At 54.9% G+C, this 15,781-nt stretch overlaps 6 non-coding genes across 6 annotated transcripts; all 6 read left to right on the top strand.

Annotated features, from left to right (window-relative positions):
- The first annotated feature begins 1,090 nt into the window (after positions 1-1,090).
- LOC137777321 (small nucleolar RNA SNORD116) lies at positions 1,091-1,183 on the top strand. The gene has a single exon (XR_011076499.1). It is a non-coding gene; the product is annotated as a small nucleolar RNA SNORD116 (small nucleolar RNA).
- Positions 1,184-3,819: 2,636 nt separating this feature from the next.
- On the top strand, positions 3,820-3,912 carry LOC137776976 (small nucleolar RNA SNORD116). Its single transcript, XR_011076370.1, has one exon. It is a non-coding gene; the product is annotated as a small nucleolar RNA SNORD116 (small nucleolar RNA).
- Positions 3,913-6,548: 2,636 nt separating this feature from the next.
- On the top strand, positions 6,549-6,641 carry LOC137777254 (small nucleolar RNA SNORD116). The gene has a single exon (XR_011076480.1). It is a non-coding gene; the product is annotated as a small nucleolar RNA SNORD116 (small nucleolar RNA).
- A 2,636-nt stretch (positions 6,642-9,277) lies between these two features.
- Positions 9,278-9,370, top strand: LOC137776982 (small nucleolar RNA SNORD116). The gene has a single exon (XR_011076372.1). It is a non-coding gene; the product is annotated as a small nucleolar RNA SNORD116 (small nucleolar RNA).
- Positions 9,371-12,006: 2,636 nt separating this feature from the next.
- LOC137776986 (small nucleolar RNA SNORD116) lies at positions 12,007-12,099 on the top strand. Its single transcript, XR_011076373.1, has one exon. It is a non-coding gene; the product is annotated as a small nucleolar RNA SNORD116 (small nucleolar RNA).
- A 2,636-nt stretch (positions 12,100-14,735) lies between these two features.
- LOC137777259 (small nucleolar RNA SNORD116) lies at positions 14,736-14,828 on the top strand. The gene has a single exon (XR_011076481.1). It is a non-coding gene; the product is annotated as a small nucleolar RNA SNORD116 (small nucleolar RNA).
- Positions 14,829-15,781: the final 953 nt, after the last annotated feature.

The following is a 15,781-nucleotide window of genomic DNA, read 5'->3' on the forward strand; positions in this document are numbered from 1 at the left end:
GTGGGCATTCCCATGGGTCAAAGGAAAGTGATTAGGCCTAGTTGGCAAGAAGTTGCACTTTGTTCGATGTTCTTTAGCCCCTTGAGTGGTTTCAGGCTGCATCTTGCCAGGAGAATGCTGTAGGTCGGTGTCGGCTCACCCATGGGCATTCCCTTGCTTCCGAAAATGCTGGGAGTGACCCCAAGTGCACATCAGATGTGCTGGTAGCTGGCAGGTTCTCGAGATGCTCGTAGATGTCACACCCACGGCCGGGAGGCAGGTCTCGTCCAGTCTTTGTGCTGTGGTCAGAAGGCGTGGCTGTGGGAGAGCGGGAGTCCGTGGAGTATTTCAACAGCCCCTGGGGGTTAAAGTTTGCATGCGTCCTCTGGAAGCTGACAGGGGGCTTTCTCCTTTCAGTTGTGGGTCTAGACAGGGTGTTGTGTATAAACTATGGCGTTTACTGTTGGACGCCACTTCACAGGGCTACAGTGACACACAGAGACCAAGACGCGTAGTCAGCGGCACACAGAGAAACCCACAAGAGCGTCTGCGTGCGCAGTCACAGTCACACGCGTGAACACAGAAATACAGCCTCTCACACACCGGCCAATGTATGTGCCTAACTTCCTGCAGTCGTACTATCAGACATGCAGTCAATTCTCGGTAAGGGATAGAGGTCCTTTGGAAGCAGTTTCAGAGCTCAAGCCCAGGTAAATGTTTGTATGGATCATGTCCTTTGAGGACACCAGTCCACTTCCCAGGTGCAGATGCTGGGCAAGCCTCGCCGTTGGCAAAAACAAGAAGATCTTCGTGTGCTCTGATGACTGGAGGTGCTAAGAAGAACTGTAAAAAGTGAGGCGGGGCCATGTTCCCGAGCATGGTCGCAGATAACTCAGGATGGTAGGTATTCAACCACCCCAAGATGTGCCATTAGATATTAGGTTTTCCTGACATGGGCCCAATGGCTGCAAGAGTGGCTTGATTGTTCGTCTTGTTGAGTGGCCTAAGGGCTGTGGATTCTCCAGACTTTTGGGGTACCCCAGGCTCATGACTCCCCTGCAGAGCCCGGCGCACTGCCCGGTTGTGTTCTGCAGCATCGCAGCATGTGCTTGGATCGATGATGACACCCTTGTATGCATTCCTTGGAAACTCTGAACAACATGGGTGAGAACACTCTACCGTATCCTTATTGAAACTGAGGTTCATCACGTTTCCTCTCTCGGGTGTAGGGGACTGTTAGGAGTGAAGGCCAGTGTCCCCTGCCGACATGCACGCAAACACCACCAAGGACTCCAGTATTGGAGGGGCTTCTGTCTGAGGGTCGACCGTGTCTGCCCATAAGCTGGGTCATCTATGAATCCGCGGTCCCTGCTAAAAGGCCGTGAGGGAATGCAAGGGGGCAGGCTCTCCTGCTAGTCTACAGAGTCGGAGTGTGTGCTGTTGTGGGCCCAGTGAACTTTCAGCTTGGAGAAGTGTGTTTTGACCAGGATCACGCTTTGTGCATCCCGCTTCGGTGGTTGATTTTGGGAGCCAAAATGAGCAAGGTTCCCTGGTTGGAGCCTGGAGCCTCAGGCCAGGCCTGAGGCCCTCTCTGTTGTTGTGTTTGGTGCGGTGAGGTTCTTGAGTGCCCGATGGGGCTGGAGCAGTGGGCGGGGTTGGGATGGAGTTTGGTGATGGCGGAAGGGGGCTGATGGATTAGGCCTCGCTGCTGCCCCTGAAGCTGCCAGCACACTGTTGGCGCTAAGTGGAACATCGTGGAGTGGGGTGAGGATCGAGTGCTGCATTTAAGCCTGCGTAGTGGCTGCTGCCCTGGAGAGAAAGGTAAGGTATCATGAGGACAGGTCCTGTGTGATGTAGTGGGATGGGCTGTCATCATTGGGTTGCAGGCGCTGGCCTCGGCTTCCCAAGGATGTGTCTTGTACATGATGGCCTGGCATCAGCTGCCTATGGTGGGGATGGCTTTGGCAGTTCATGAGGATGCTGTGAGGTAGGTTACCTGTGAAGAGTTGCAATCCCGTTTCCAGAGGAGTGACTCCCCACGGGTGTCTTGCGGGACATAGAGAAGATGGACATGCTGAGGCATCTGTACCGGCCTTCTTGGGGGTAGGTGAGTTATGCAAACAAGCCCTTTGGTCGCCCTTTTCCCACTTTTGGGAATGTGCAAAGCGATAATGTTTCTGCCGGAGGGCATGACGCGGCCGGCCCGTGTGGCATGCAGGCCTTTCGAATAGCCAGAGCTTTATTCAGAGCAGTCCGTTGGCGGGACAGAGAAGGGGGCACTGTTGCCATCCCTGGTGCGCTGCCAAGGCCAGCCACTCTTCCCTTTCAGGCTTCCAAGTCCCCTCACATGGCAGAGGTCTTCCGTTGCAAGTCTGTCTGTGGTCCTCGGGGACCATGCCTTTGATCACTCTGAGTTCCTCAGTGGTGTCACTGTGGCAGTGGAGAATTTCCAGAATGCATCAGGTGGGATCAGCATCTTCAAAGCAGACAGGCTTGCGGTCTCTCTTCCCTGGTGTTCAGTGTTCCCGTGTTCGGAAGATGTCTGTGGCTTCCAGTAGGGAAGCGTCGCCCTGCTCGCTGGAGTAGGGCACGTTGGACGAGGCTGTTGAGCATTTGAGCGGTTCCTTAGGGATCAGGGCCGCGAACCTTGCAGGATGGGAGCTGCCTGAGACATGGCCGGGAAGGTGACATAGTTCCCGCTGTGGGGCTCCAACATGGGTCATGGCTGCTGAAGCCCACTGCCTCCTGTGGTGGGCATTCCCACGGGTCAAAGGAAAGTGATTAGGCCTAGTTGGCAAGAAGTTGTACTTTGTTCGATATTCTTTAGCCCATTGAGTGTTTTCAGGCTGCATCTTGCCAGTAGAATGCTGTAGGTCGGTGTCGGATCACCCATGGGAGTTCCCTTGCTTCCGAAAGTGCTGGGAGTGACCCCAAGTGCACATCAGATGTGCTGGTAGCTGGCAGGTTCTCGAGTTGCACGTAGATGTCACACCCACGGCCGGGAGGCAGGTCTCGTCCAGTCTTTGTGCTCTGGTCAGAAGGCGTGGCTGTGGGAGAGCGGGAGTCCGTGGAGTATTTCAACAGCCCCTGGGGTTTAAAGTTTGCATGCGGCCTCTGGAAGCTGAAAGGGGGCTTTCTCCTTTCAGTTGTGGGTCTAGACAGGGTGTTGTGTATAAACTAGGGCGTTTACTGTTGGACGCCTCTTCACAGGGCTACAGGGACACACAGAGACCAAGACGCGTAGTCAGCGGCACACAGAGAAACCCTCAAGAGCGTCTGCGTGCGCAGTCACAGTCACACGCGTGAACACAGAAATACAGCCTCTCACACACCGGCCAATGTATGTGCCTAACTTCCTGCAGTCGTACTATCAGACATGCAGTCAATTCTCGGTAAGGGATAGAGGTCCTTGGGAAGCAGTTTCAGAGCTCAAGCCCACGTAAATGTTTGTATGGATCATGTCCTTTGAGGACACCAGTCCACTTCCCAGGTGCAGTTGCTGGGCAAGCCTCGCCGTCGGCAAAAACAAGAAGATCTTCGTGTGCTCTGATGACTGGAGGTGCTAAGAAGAACTGGAAAAAGTGAGGCGGGGCCATGTTCCCGAGCATGGTCGCGGATAACTCAGGATGGTAGGTATTCAAGCACCCCAGGATGTGCCATTAGATATTAGGTTTTCCTCAGATAGGCCCAATGGCTGTAAGAGTGGCTTGATTGTTTGTCTTGTTGAGTGGCCTGAGGGCTGTGGATGCTCCAGGATTTTGGGGTACCCCAGACTCATGACTCCCCTGCATAGCCCGGCGCACTGCCCGGTTGTGTTCTGAAGCATCCCAGCATGTGCTTGGATCGATGATGACACCCTTTTATGCATTCCTTGGAAACTCTGAACAAAATGGGTGAGAACACTCTCCCGTATACTTATCGAAACTGAGGTTCAGCACGTTTCCTCTCCTGGGTGTAGGGGACTGTTAGGAGTGAAGGCCAGTGTCCCCTGCCGACATGCACGCAAACACCACCACGGACTCCAGTATTGGAGGGGCTCCTGTCTGAGGGTCGACCGTGTCTGCCCATAAACTGGGTCATCTATGAATCCGCGGTCCCTGCTAAAAGGCCGTGAGGGAATGCAAGGGGGCAGGCTCTCCTGCTAGTCTTCAGAATCGGAGTGTGTGCTGGTGTGGGCCCAGTAAGCTTTCAGCTTGGAGAAGTGTGTTTTTACCAGGATCACGCTTTGTGCATGCCGCTTCGGTGGTTGATTTTGGAAGCCAAAATGAGCAAGGTTCCCTGGTTGGAGCCTGGAGCCTCAGGCCAGGCCTGTGGCCCTCTCTGTTGTTGTGTTTGGTGCGGTGAGGTTCTTCAGTGCCCGGTGGGGCTGGAGCAGTGGGCGGGCGTGGGATGGAGTTTGGTGATGGCGGAAGGGGGCTGATGAATCAGGCCTCGCTGCTGCCCCTGAAGCTGCCAGCACACTGATAGTGCTAAGTGGATCATCGTGGAGTGGGGTGAGGATCGAGTGCTGCATTTAAGCCTGCGTAGTGGCTGCTGCCCTGGAGAGAAAGGTAAGGTATCATGAGGACAGGTCCTGTGTGATGTCGTGGGATGGGCTGTCATCATTGGGTTGCAGGCGTTGGCCTCGGCTTCCCAAGAATGTGTCTTGTTCATGATGGCCTGGCATCAGCTGCCTATGGTGGGGATGGCTTTGGCAGTTCATGAGGATGCAGTGAGGTAGGTTACCTGTGAAGAGTTGCAATCCCGTTTCCAGAGGAGTGACTCCCCACGGGTGTCTTGCGGGACATAGAGAAGATGGACATGCTGAGGCATCTGTGCCGGCCTTCTTGGGGGTAGGTGAGTTATGCAAACAAGCCCTTGGGTCGCTCTTTTCCCACTTTTGGGAATGTGCAAAGCGACAGTGTTTCTGCCGGAGGGCATGACGCGGCCGGCCCGTATGGCATGCAGGCCTTTCGAATAGCCAGAGCTTTATCCAGAGCAGTTCGTTGGCGGGGCAGAGAAGGGGGCACTGTTGCCATCCCTGGTGCGCTGCCAAGGCCAGCCACTCTTCCCTTTCAGGCTTCCAAGTCCCCTCACATGGCAGGGGTCTTCCGTTGCAAGTCTGTCTGTGGTCCTCGTGGACCATGCCTTTGATCACTCTGAGTTCCTCAGTGGTGTCACTGTGGCAGTGGAGAATTTCCAGGATGCATCAGGTGGGATCAGCATCTTCAAAGCAGACAGGCTTGCGGTCTGTCTTCCCTGGTGTTCAGTGTTCCCGTGTTCGGAAGATGTCTGTGGCTTCCAGTAGGGACGCGTCACCCTGCTGGCTGGAGTAGGGCACGTTGGAGGAGGCTGTTGAGCGTTTGAGCGGTTCTTTAGGGGTCAGGGCCGCGAACCTTGCAGGATGGGAGCTGCTTGAGACATGGCCGGGAAGGTGGCCTAGTTTCCGCTGTGGGGTTCCAACATGGGTCATGGCTGCTGAAGCCCACTGCTTCCTGTGGTGGGCATTCCCATGGGTCAAAGGAAAGTGATTAGGCCTAGTTGGCAAGAAGTTGCACTTTGTTCGATGTTCTTTAGCCCCTTGAGTGGTTTCAGGCTGCATCTTGCCAGGAGAATGCTGTAGGTCGGTGTCGGCTCACCCATGGGCATTCCCTTGCTTCCGAAAATGCTGGGAGTGACCCCAAGTGCACATCAGATGTGCTGGTAGCTGGCAGGTTCTCGAGATGCTCGTAGATGTCACACCCACGGCCGGGAGGCAGGTCTCGTCCAGTCTTTGTGCTGTGGTCAGAAGGCGTGGCTGTGGGAGAGCGGGAGTCCGTGGAGTATTTCAACAGCCCCTGGGGGTTAAAGTTTGCATGCGTCCTCTGGAAGCTGACAGGGGGCTTTCTCCTTTCAGTTGTGGGTCTAGACAGGGTGTTGTGTATAAACTATGGCGTTTACTGTTGGACGCCACTTCACAGGGCTACAGTGACACACAGAGACCAAGACGCGTAGTCAGCGGCACACAGAGAAACCCACAAGAGCGTCTGCGTGCGCAGTCACAGTCACACGCGTGAACACAGAAATACAGCCTCTCACACACCGGCCAATGTATGTGCCTAACTTCCTGCAGTCGTACTATCAGACATGCAGTCAATTCTCGGTAAGGGATAGAGGTCCTTTGGAAGCAGTTTCAGAGCTCAAGCCCAGGTAAATGTTTGTATGGATCATGTCCTTTGAGGACACCAGTCCACTTCCCAGGTGCAGATGCTGGGCAAGCCTCGCCGTTGGCAAAAACAAGAAGATCTTCGTGTGCTCTGATGACTGGAGGTGCTAAGAAGAACTGTAAAAAGTGAGGCGGGGCCATGTTCCCGAGCATGGTCGCAGATAACTCAGGATGGTAGGTATTCAACCACCCCAAGATGTGCCATTAGATATTAGGTTTTCCTGACATGGGCCCAATGGCTGCAAGAGTGGCTTGATTGTTCGTCTTGTTGAGTGGCCTAAGGGCTGTGGATTCTCCAGACTTTTGGGGTACCCCAGGCTCATGACTCCCCTGCAGAGCCCGGCGCACTGCCCGGTTGTGTTCTGCAGCATCGCAGCATGTGCTTGGATCGATGATGACACCCTTGTATGCATTCCTTGGAAACTCTGAACAACATGGGTGAGAACACTCTACCGTATCCTTATCGAAACTGAGGTTCATCACGTTTCCTCTCTCGGGTGTAGGGGACTGTTAGGAGTGAAGGCCAGTGTCCCCTGCCGACATGCACGCAAACACCACCAAGGACTCCAGTATTGGAGGGGCTTCTGTCTGAGGGTCGACCGTGTCTGCCCATAAGCTGGGTCATCTATGAATCCGCGGTCCCTGCTAAAAGGCCGTGAGGGAATGCAAGGGGGCAGGCTCTCCTGCTAGTCTACAGAGTCGGAGTGTGTGCTGTTGTGGGCCCAGTGAACTTTCAGCTTGGAGAAGTGTGTTTTGACCAGGATCACGCTTTGTGCATCCCGCTTCGGTGGTTGATTTTGGGAGCCAAAATGAGCAAGGTTCCCTGGTTGGAGCCTGGAGCCTCAGGCCAGGCCTGAGGCCCTCTCTGTTGTTGTGTTTGGTGCGGTGAGGTTCTTGAGTGCCCGATGGGGCTGGAGCAGTGGGCGGGGTTGGGATGGAGTTTGGTGATGGCGGAAGGGGGCTGATGGATTAGGCCTCGCTGCTGCCCCTGAAGCTGCCAGCACACTGTTGGCGCTAAGTGGAACATCGTGGAGTGGGGTGAGGATCGAGTGCTGCATTTAAGCCTGCGTAGTGGCTGCTGCCCTGGAGAGAAAGGTAAGGTATCATGAGGACAGGTCCTGTGTGATGTAGTGGGATGGGCTGTCATCATTGGGTTGCAGGCGCTGGCCTCGGCTTCCCAAGGATGTGTCTTGTACATGATGGCCTGGCATCAGCTGCCTATGGTGGGGATGGCTTTGGCAGTTCATGAGGATGCTGTGAGGTAGGTTACCTGTGAAGAGTTGCAATCCCGTTTCCAGAGGAGTGACTCCCCACGGGTGTCTTGCGGGACATAGAGAAGATGGACATGCTGAGGCATCTGTACCGGCCTTCTTGGGGGTAGGTGAGTTATGCAAACAAGCCCTTTGGTCGCCCTTTTCCCACTTTTGGGAATGTGCAAAGCGATAATGTTTCTGCCGGAGGGCATGACGCGGCCGGCCCGTGTGGCATGCAGGCCTTTCGAATAGCCAGAGCTTTATTCAGAGCAGTCCGTTGGCGGGACAGAGAAGGGGGCACTGTTGCCATCCCTGGTGCGCTGCCAAGGCCAGCCACTCTTCCCTTTCAGGCTTCCAAGTCCCCTCACATGGCAGAGGTCTTCCGTTGCAAGTCTGTCTGTGGTCCTCGGGGACCATGCCTTTGATCACTCTGAGTTCCTCAGTGGTGTCACTGTGGCAGTGGAGAATTTCCAGAATGCATCAGGTGGGATCAGCATCTTCAAAGCAGACAGGCTTGCGGTCTCTCTTCCCTGGTGTTCAGTGTTCCCGTGTTCGGAAGATGTCTGTGGCTTCCAGTAGGGAAGCGTCGCCCTGCTCGCTGGAGTAGGGCACGTTGGACGAGGCTGTTGAGCATTTGAGCGGTTCCTTAGGGATCAGGGCCGCGAACCTTGCAGGATGGGAGCTGCCTGAGACATGGCCGGGAAGGTGACATAGTTCCCGCTGTGGGGCTCCAACATGGGTCATGGCTGCTGAAGCCCACTGCCTCCTGTGGTGGGCATTCCCACGGGTCAAAGGAAAGTGATTAGGCCTAGTTGGCAAGAAGTTGTACTTTGTTCGATATTCTTTAGCCCATTGAGTGTTTTCAGGCTGCATCTTGCCAGTAGAATGCTGTAGGTCGGTGTCGGATCACCCATGGGAGTTCCCTTGCTTCCGAAAGTGCTGGGAGTGACCCCAAGTGCACATCAGATGTGCTGGTAGCTGGCAGGTTCTCGAGTTGCACGTAGATGTCACACCCACGGCCGGGAGGCAGGTCTCGTCCAGTCTTTGTGCTCTGGTCAGAAGGCGTGGCTGTGGGAGAGCGGGAGTCCGTGGAGTATTTCAACAGCCCCTGGGGTTTAAAGTTTGCATGCGGCCTCTGGAAGCTGAAAGGGGGCTTTCTCCTTTCAGTTGTGGGTCTAGACAGGGTGTTGTGTATAAACTAGGGCGTTTACTGTTGGACGCCTCTTCACAGGGCTACAGGGACACACAGAGACCAAGACGCGTAGTCAGCGGCACACAGAGAAACCCTCAAGAGCGTCTGCGTGCGCAGTCACAGTCACACGCGTGAACACAGAAATACAGCCTCTCACACACCGGCCAATGTATGTGCCTAACTTCCTGCAGTCGTACTATCAGACATGCAGTCAATTCTCGGTAAGGGATAGAGGTCCTTGGGAAGCAGTTTCAGAGCTCAAGCCCACGTAAATGTTTGTATGGATCATGTCCTTTGAGGACACTAGTCCACTTCCCAGGTGCAGTTGCTGGGCAAGCCTCGCCGTCGGCAAAAACAAGAAGATCTTCGTGTGCTCTGATGACTGGAGGTGCTAAGAAGAACTGGAAAAAGTGAGGCGGGGCCATGTTCCCGAGCATGGTCGCGGATAACTCAGGATGGTAGGTATTCAAGCACCCCAGGATGTGCCATTAGATATTAGGTTTTCCTCAGATAGGCCCAATGGCTGTAAGAGTGGCTTGATTGTTTGTCTTGTTGAGTGGCCTGAGGGCTGTGGATGCTCCAGGATTTTGGGGTACCCCAGACTCATGACTCCCCTGCATAGCCCGGCGCACTGCCCGGTTGTGTTCTGAAGCATCCCAGCATGTGCTTGGATCGATGATGACACCCTTTTATGCATTCCTTGGAAACTCTGAACAAAATGGGTGAGAACACTCTCCCGTATACTTATCGAAACTGAGGTTCAGCACGTTTCCTCTCCTGGGTGTAGGGGACTGTTAGGAGTGAAGGCCAGTGTCCCCTGCCGACATGCACGCAAACACCACCACGGACTCCAGTATTGGAGGGGCTCCTGTCTGTGGGTCGACCGTGTCTGCCCATAAACTGGGTCATCTATGAATCCGCGGTCCCTGCTAAAAGGCCGTGAGGGAATGCAAGGGGGCAGGCTCTCCTGCTAGTCTTCAGAATCGGAGTGTGTGCTGGTGTGGGCCCAGTGAGCTTTCAGCTTGGAGAAGTGTGTTTTTACCAGGATCACGCTTTGTGCATGCCGCTTCGGTGGTTGATTTTGGAAGCCAAAATGAGCAAGGTTCCCTGGTTGGAGCCTGGAGCCTCAGGCCAGGCCTGTGGCCCTCTCTGTTGTTGTGTTTGGTGCGGTGAGGTTCTTCAGTGCCCGGTGGGGCTGGAGCAGTGGGCGGGCGTGGGATGGAGTTTGGTGATGGCGGAAGGGGGCTGATGAATCAGGCCTCGCTGCTGCCCCTGAAGCTGCCAGCACACTGATAGTGCTAAGTGGATCATCGTGGAGTGGGGTGAGGATCGAGTGCTGCATTTAAGCCTGCGTAGTGGCTGCTGCCCTGGAGAGAAAGGTAAGGTATCATGAGGACAGGTCCTGTGACATGTCGTGGGATGGGCTGTCATCATTGGGTTGCAGGCGTTGGCCTCGGCTTCCCAAGAATGTGTCTTGTTCATGATGGCCTGGCATCAGCTGCCTATGGTGGGGATGGCTTTGGCAGTTCATGAGGATGCAGTGAGGTAGGTTACCTGTGAAGAGTTGCAATCCCGTTTCCAGAGGAGTGACTCCCCACGGGTGTCTTGCGGGACATAGAGAAGATGGACATGCTGAGGCATCTGTACCGGCCTTCTTGGGGGTAGGTGAGTTATGCAAACAAGCCCTTTGGTCGCCCTTTTCCCACTTTTGGGAATGTGCAAAGCGATAATGTTTCTGCCGGAGGGCATGACGCGGCCGGCCCGTGTGGCATGCAGGCCTTTCGAATAGCCAGAGCTTTATTCAGAGCAGTCCGTTGGCGGGACAGAGAAGGGGGCACTGTTGCCATCCCTGGTGCGCTGCCAAGGCCAGCCACTCTTCCCTTTCAGGCTTCCAAGTCCCCTCACATGGCAGAGGTCTTCCGTTGCAAGTCTGTCTGTGGTCCTCGGGGACCATGCCTTTGATCACTCTGAGTTCCTCAGTGGTGTCACTGTGGCAGTGGAGAATTTCCAGAATGCATCAGGTGGGATCAGCATCTTCAAAGCAGACAGGCTTGCGGTCTCTCTTCCCTGGTGTTCAGTGTTCCCGTGTTCGGAAGATGTCTGTGGCTTCCAGTAGGGAAGCGTCGCCCTGCTCGCTGGAGTAGGGCACGTTGGACGAGGCTGTTGAGCATTTGAGCGGTTCCTTAGGGATCAGGGCCGCGAACCTTGCAGGATGGGAGCTGCCTGAGACATGGCCGGGAAGGTGACATAGTTCCCGCTGTGGGGCTCCAACATGGGTCATGGCTGCTGAAGCCCACTGCCTCCTGTGGTGGGCATTCCCACGGGTCAAAGGAAAGTGATTAGGCCTAGTTGGCAAGAAGTTGTACTTTGTTCGATATTCTTTAGCCCATTGAGTGTTTTCAGGCTGCATCTTGCCAGTAGAATGCTGTAGGTCGGTGTCGGATCACCCATGGGAGTTCCCTTGCTTCCGAAAGTGCTGGGAGTGACCCCAAGTGCACATCAGATGTGCTGGTAGCTGGCAGGTTCTCGAGTTGCACGTAGATGTCACACCCACGGCCGGGAGGCAGGTCTCGTCCAGTCTTTGTGCTCTGGTCAGAAGGCGTGGCTGTGGGAGAGCAGGAGTCCGTGGAGTATTTCAACAGCCCCTGGGGTTTAAAGTTTGCATGCGGCCTCTGGAAGCTGAAAGGGGGCTTTCTCCTTTCAGTTGTGGGTCTAGACAGGGTGTTGTGTATAAACTAGGGCGTTTACTGTTGGACGCCTCTTCACAGGGCTACAGGGACACACAGAGACCAAGACGCGTAGTCAGCGGCACACAGAGAAACCCTCAAGAGCGTCTGCGTGCGCAGTCACAGTCACACGCGTGAACACAGAAATACAGCCTCTCACACACCGGCCAATGTATGTGCCTAACTTCCTGCAGTCGTACTATCAGACATGCAGTCAATTCTCGGTAAGGGATAGAGGTCCTTGGGAAGCAGTTTCAGAGCTCAAGCCCACGTAAATGTTTGTATGGATCATGTCCTTTGAGGACACTAGTCCACTTCCCAGGTGCAGTTGCTGGGCAAGCCTCGCCGTCGGCAAAAACAAGAAGATCTTCGTGTGCTCTGATGACTGGAGGTGCTAAGAAGAACTGGAAAAAGTGAGGCGGGGCCATGTTCCCGAGCATGGTCGCGGATAACTCAGGATGGTAGGTATTCAAGCACCCCAGGATGTGCCATTAGATATTAGGTTTTCCTCAGATAGGCCCAATGGCTGTAAGAGTGGCTTGATTGTTTGTCTTGTTGAGTGGCCTGAGGGCTGTGGATGCTCCAGGATTTTGGGGTACCCCAGACTCATGACTCCCCTGCATAGCCCGGCGCACTGCCCGGTTGTGTTCTGAAGCATCCCAGCATGTGCTTGGATCGATGATGACACCCTTTTATGCATTCCTTGGAAACTCTGAACAAAATGGGTGAGAACACTCTCCCGTATACTTATCGAAACTGAGGTTCAGCACGTTTCCTCTCCTGGGTGTAGGGGACTGTTAGGAGTGAAGGCCAGTGTCCCCTGCCGACATGCACGCAAACACCACCACGGACTCCAGTATTGGAGGGGCTCCTGTCTGTGGGTCGACCGTGTCTGCCCATAAACTGGGTCATCTATGAATCCGCGGTCCCTGCTAAAAGGCCGTGAGGGAATGCAAGGGGGCAGGCTCTCCTGCTAGTCTTCAGAATCGGAGTGTGTGCTGGTGTGGGCCCAGTGAGCTTTCAGCTTGGAGAAGTGTGTTTTTACCAGGATCACGCTTTGTGCATGCCGCTTCGGTGGTTGATTTTGGAAGCCAAAATGAGCAAGGTTCCCTGGTTGGAGCCTGGAGCCTCAGGCCAGGCCTGTGGCCCTCTCTGTTGTTGTGTTTGGTGCGGTGAGGTTCTTCAGTGCCCGGTGGGGCTGGAGCAGTGGGCGGGCGTGGGATGGAGTTTGGTGATGGCGGAAGGGGGCTGATGAATCAGGCCTCGCTGCTGCCCCTGAAGCTGCCAGCACACTGATAGTGCTAAGTGGATCATCGTGGAGTGGGGTGAGGATCGAGTGCTGCATTTAAGCCTGCGTAGTGGCTGCTGCCCTGGAGAGAAAGGTAAGGTATCATGAGGACAGGTCCTGTGACATGTCGTGGGATGGGCTGTCATCATTGGGTTGCAGGCGTTGGCCTCGGCTTCCCAAGAATGTGTCTTGTTCATGATGGCCTGGCATCAGCTGCCTATGGTGGGGATGGCTTTGGCAGTTCATGAGGATGCAGTGAGGTAGGTTACCTGTGAAGAGTTGCAATCCCGTTTCCAGAGGAGTGACTCCCCACGGGTGTCTTGCGGGACATAGAGAAGATGGACATGCTGAGGCATCTGTGCCGGCCTTCTTGGGGGTAGGTGAGTTATGCAAACAAGCCCTTGGGTCGCTCTTTTCCCACTTTTGGGAATGTGCAAAGCGACAGTGTTTCTGCCGGAGGGCATGACGCGGCCGGCCCGTATGGCATGCAGGCCTTTCGAATAGCCAGAGCTTTATCCAGAGCAGTTCGTTGGCGGGGCAGAGAAGGGGGCACTGTTGCCATCCCTGGTGCGCTGCCAAGGCCAGCCACTCTTCCCTTTCAGGCTTCCAAGTCCCCTCACATGGCAGGGGTCTTCCGTTGCAAGTCTGTCTGTGGTCCTCGTGGACCATGCCTTTGATCACTCTGAGTTCCTCAGTGGTGTCACTGTGGCAGTGGAGAATTTCCAGGATGCATCAGGTGGGATCAGCATCTTCAAAGCAGACAGGCTTGCGGTCTGTCTTCCCTGGTGTTCAGTGTTCCCGTGTTCGGAAGATGTCTGTGGCTTCCAGTAGGGACGCGTCACCCTGCTGGCTGGAGTAGGGCACGTTGGAGGAGGCTGTTCAGCGTTTGAGCGGTTCTTTAGGGGTCAGGGCCGCGAACCTTGCAGGATGGGAGCTGCTTGAGACATGGCCGGGAAGGTGGCCTAGTTTCCGCTGTGGGGTTCCAACATGGGTCATGGCTGCTGAAGCCCACTGCTTCCTGTGGTGGGCATTCCCATGGGTCAAAGGAAAGTGATTAGGCCTAGTTGGCAAGAAGTTGCACTTTGTTCGATGTTCTTTAGCCCCTTGAGTGGTTTCAGGCTGCATCTTGCCAGGAGAATGCTGTAGGTCGGTGTCGGCTCACCCATGGGCATTCCCTTGCTTCCGAAAGTGCTGGGAGTGACCCCAAGTGCACATCAGATGTGCTGGTAGCTGGCAGGTTCTCGAGATGCTCGTAGATGTCACACCCACGGCCGGGAGGCAGGTCTCGTCCAGTCTTTGTGCTCTGGTCAGAAGGCGTGCCTGTGGGATAGCGGGAGTCCGTGGAGTATTTCAAAAGCCCCTGGGGGTTAAAGTTTGCATGCGTCCTCTGGAAGCTGACAGGGGGCTTTCTCCTTTCAGTTGTGGGTCTAGACAGGGTGTTGTGTATAAACTATGGCGTTTACTGTTGGACGCCACTTCACAGGGCTACAGTGACACACAGAGACCAAGACGCGTAGTCAGCGGCACACAGAGAAACCCACAAGAGCGTCTGCGTGCGCAGTCACAGTCACACGCGTGAACACAGAAATACAGCCTCTCACACACCGGCCAATGTATGTGCCTAACTTCCTGCAGTCGTACTATCAGACATGCAGTCAATTCTCGGTAAGGGATAGAGGTCCTTTGGAAGCAGTTTCAGAGCTCAAGCCCAGGTAAATGTTTGTATGGATCATGTCCTTTGAGGACACCAGTCCACTTCCCAGGTGCAGATGCTGGGCAAGCCTCGCCGTTGGCAAAAACAAGAAGATCTTCGTGTGCTCTGATGACTGGAGGTGCTAAGAAGAACTGTAAAAAGTGAGGCGGGGCCATGTTCCCGAGCATGGTCGCAGATAACTCAGGATGGTAGGTATTCAACCACCCCAAGATGTGCCATTAGATATTAGGTTTTCCTGACATGGGCCCAATGGCTGCAAGAGTGGCTTGATTGTTCGTCTTGTTGAGTGGCCTAAGGGCTGTGGATTCTCCAGACTTTTGGGGTACCCCAGGCTCATGACTCCCCTGCAGAGCCCGGCACACTGCCCGGTTGTGTTCTGCAGCATCGCAGCATGTGCTTGGATCGATGATGACACCCTTGTATGCATTCCTTGGAAACTCTGAACAACATGGGTGAGAACACTCTACCGTATCCTTATCGAAACTGAGGTTCATCACGTTTCCTCTCTCGGGTGTAGGGGACTGTTAGGAGTGAAGGCCAGTGTCCCCTGCCGACATGCACGCAAACACCACCAAGGACTCCAGTATTGGAGGGGCTTCTGTCTGAGGGTCGACCGTGTCTGCCCATAAGCTGGGTCATCTATGAATCCGCGGTCCCTGCTAAAAGGCCGTGAGGGAATGCAAGGGGGCAGGCTCTCCTGCTAATCTACAGAGTCGGAGTGTGTGCTGTTGTGGGCCCAGTGAACTTTCAGCTTGGAGAAGTGTGTTTTGACCAGGATCACGCTTTGTGCATCCCGCTTCGGTGGTTGATTTTGGGAGCCAAAATGAGCAAGGTTCCCTGGTTGGAGCCTGGAGCCTCAGGCCAGGCCTGTGGCCCTCTCTGTTGTTGTGTTTGGTGCGGTGAGGTTCTTGAGTGCCCGATGGGGCTGGAGCAGTGGGCGGGGTTGGGATGGAGTTTGGTGATGGCGGAAGGGGGCTGATGGATTAGGCCTCGCTGCTGCCCCTGAAGCTGCCAGCACACTGTTGGCGCTAAGTGGATCATCGTGGAGTGGGGTGAGGATCGAGTGCTGCATTTAAGCCTGCGTAGTGGCTGCTGCCCTGGAGAGAAAGGTAAGGTATCATGAGGACAGGTCCTGTGTGATGTAGTGGGATGGGCTGTCATCATTGGGTTGCAGGCGCTGGCATCGGCTTCCCAAGGATGTGTCTTGTACATGATGGCCTGGCATCAGCTGCCTATGGTGGGGAAGGCTTTGGCAGTTCATGAGGATGCTGTGAGGTAGGTTACCTGTGAAGAGTTGCAATCCCGTTTCCAGAGGAGTGACTCCCCACGGGTGTCTTGCGGGACATAGAGAAGATGGACATGCTGAGGCATCTGTACCGGCCTTCTTGGGGGTAGGTGAGTTATGCAAACAAGCCCTTTGGTCGCCCTTTTCCCACTTTTGGGAA

This window comes from Eschrichtius robustus, chromosome 1 (genome assembly GCF_028021215.1).
Source record: "Eschrichtius robustus isolate mEscRob2 chromosome 1, mEscRob2.pri, whole genome shotgun sequence".
In the NCBI taxonomy this organism is placed as follows: Eukaryota; Metazoa; Chordata; class Mammalia; order Artiodactyla; family Eschrichtiidae; genus Eschrichtius; species Eschrichtius robustus.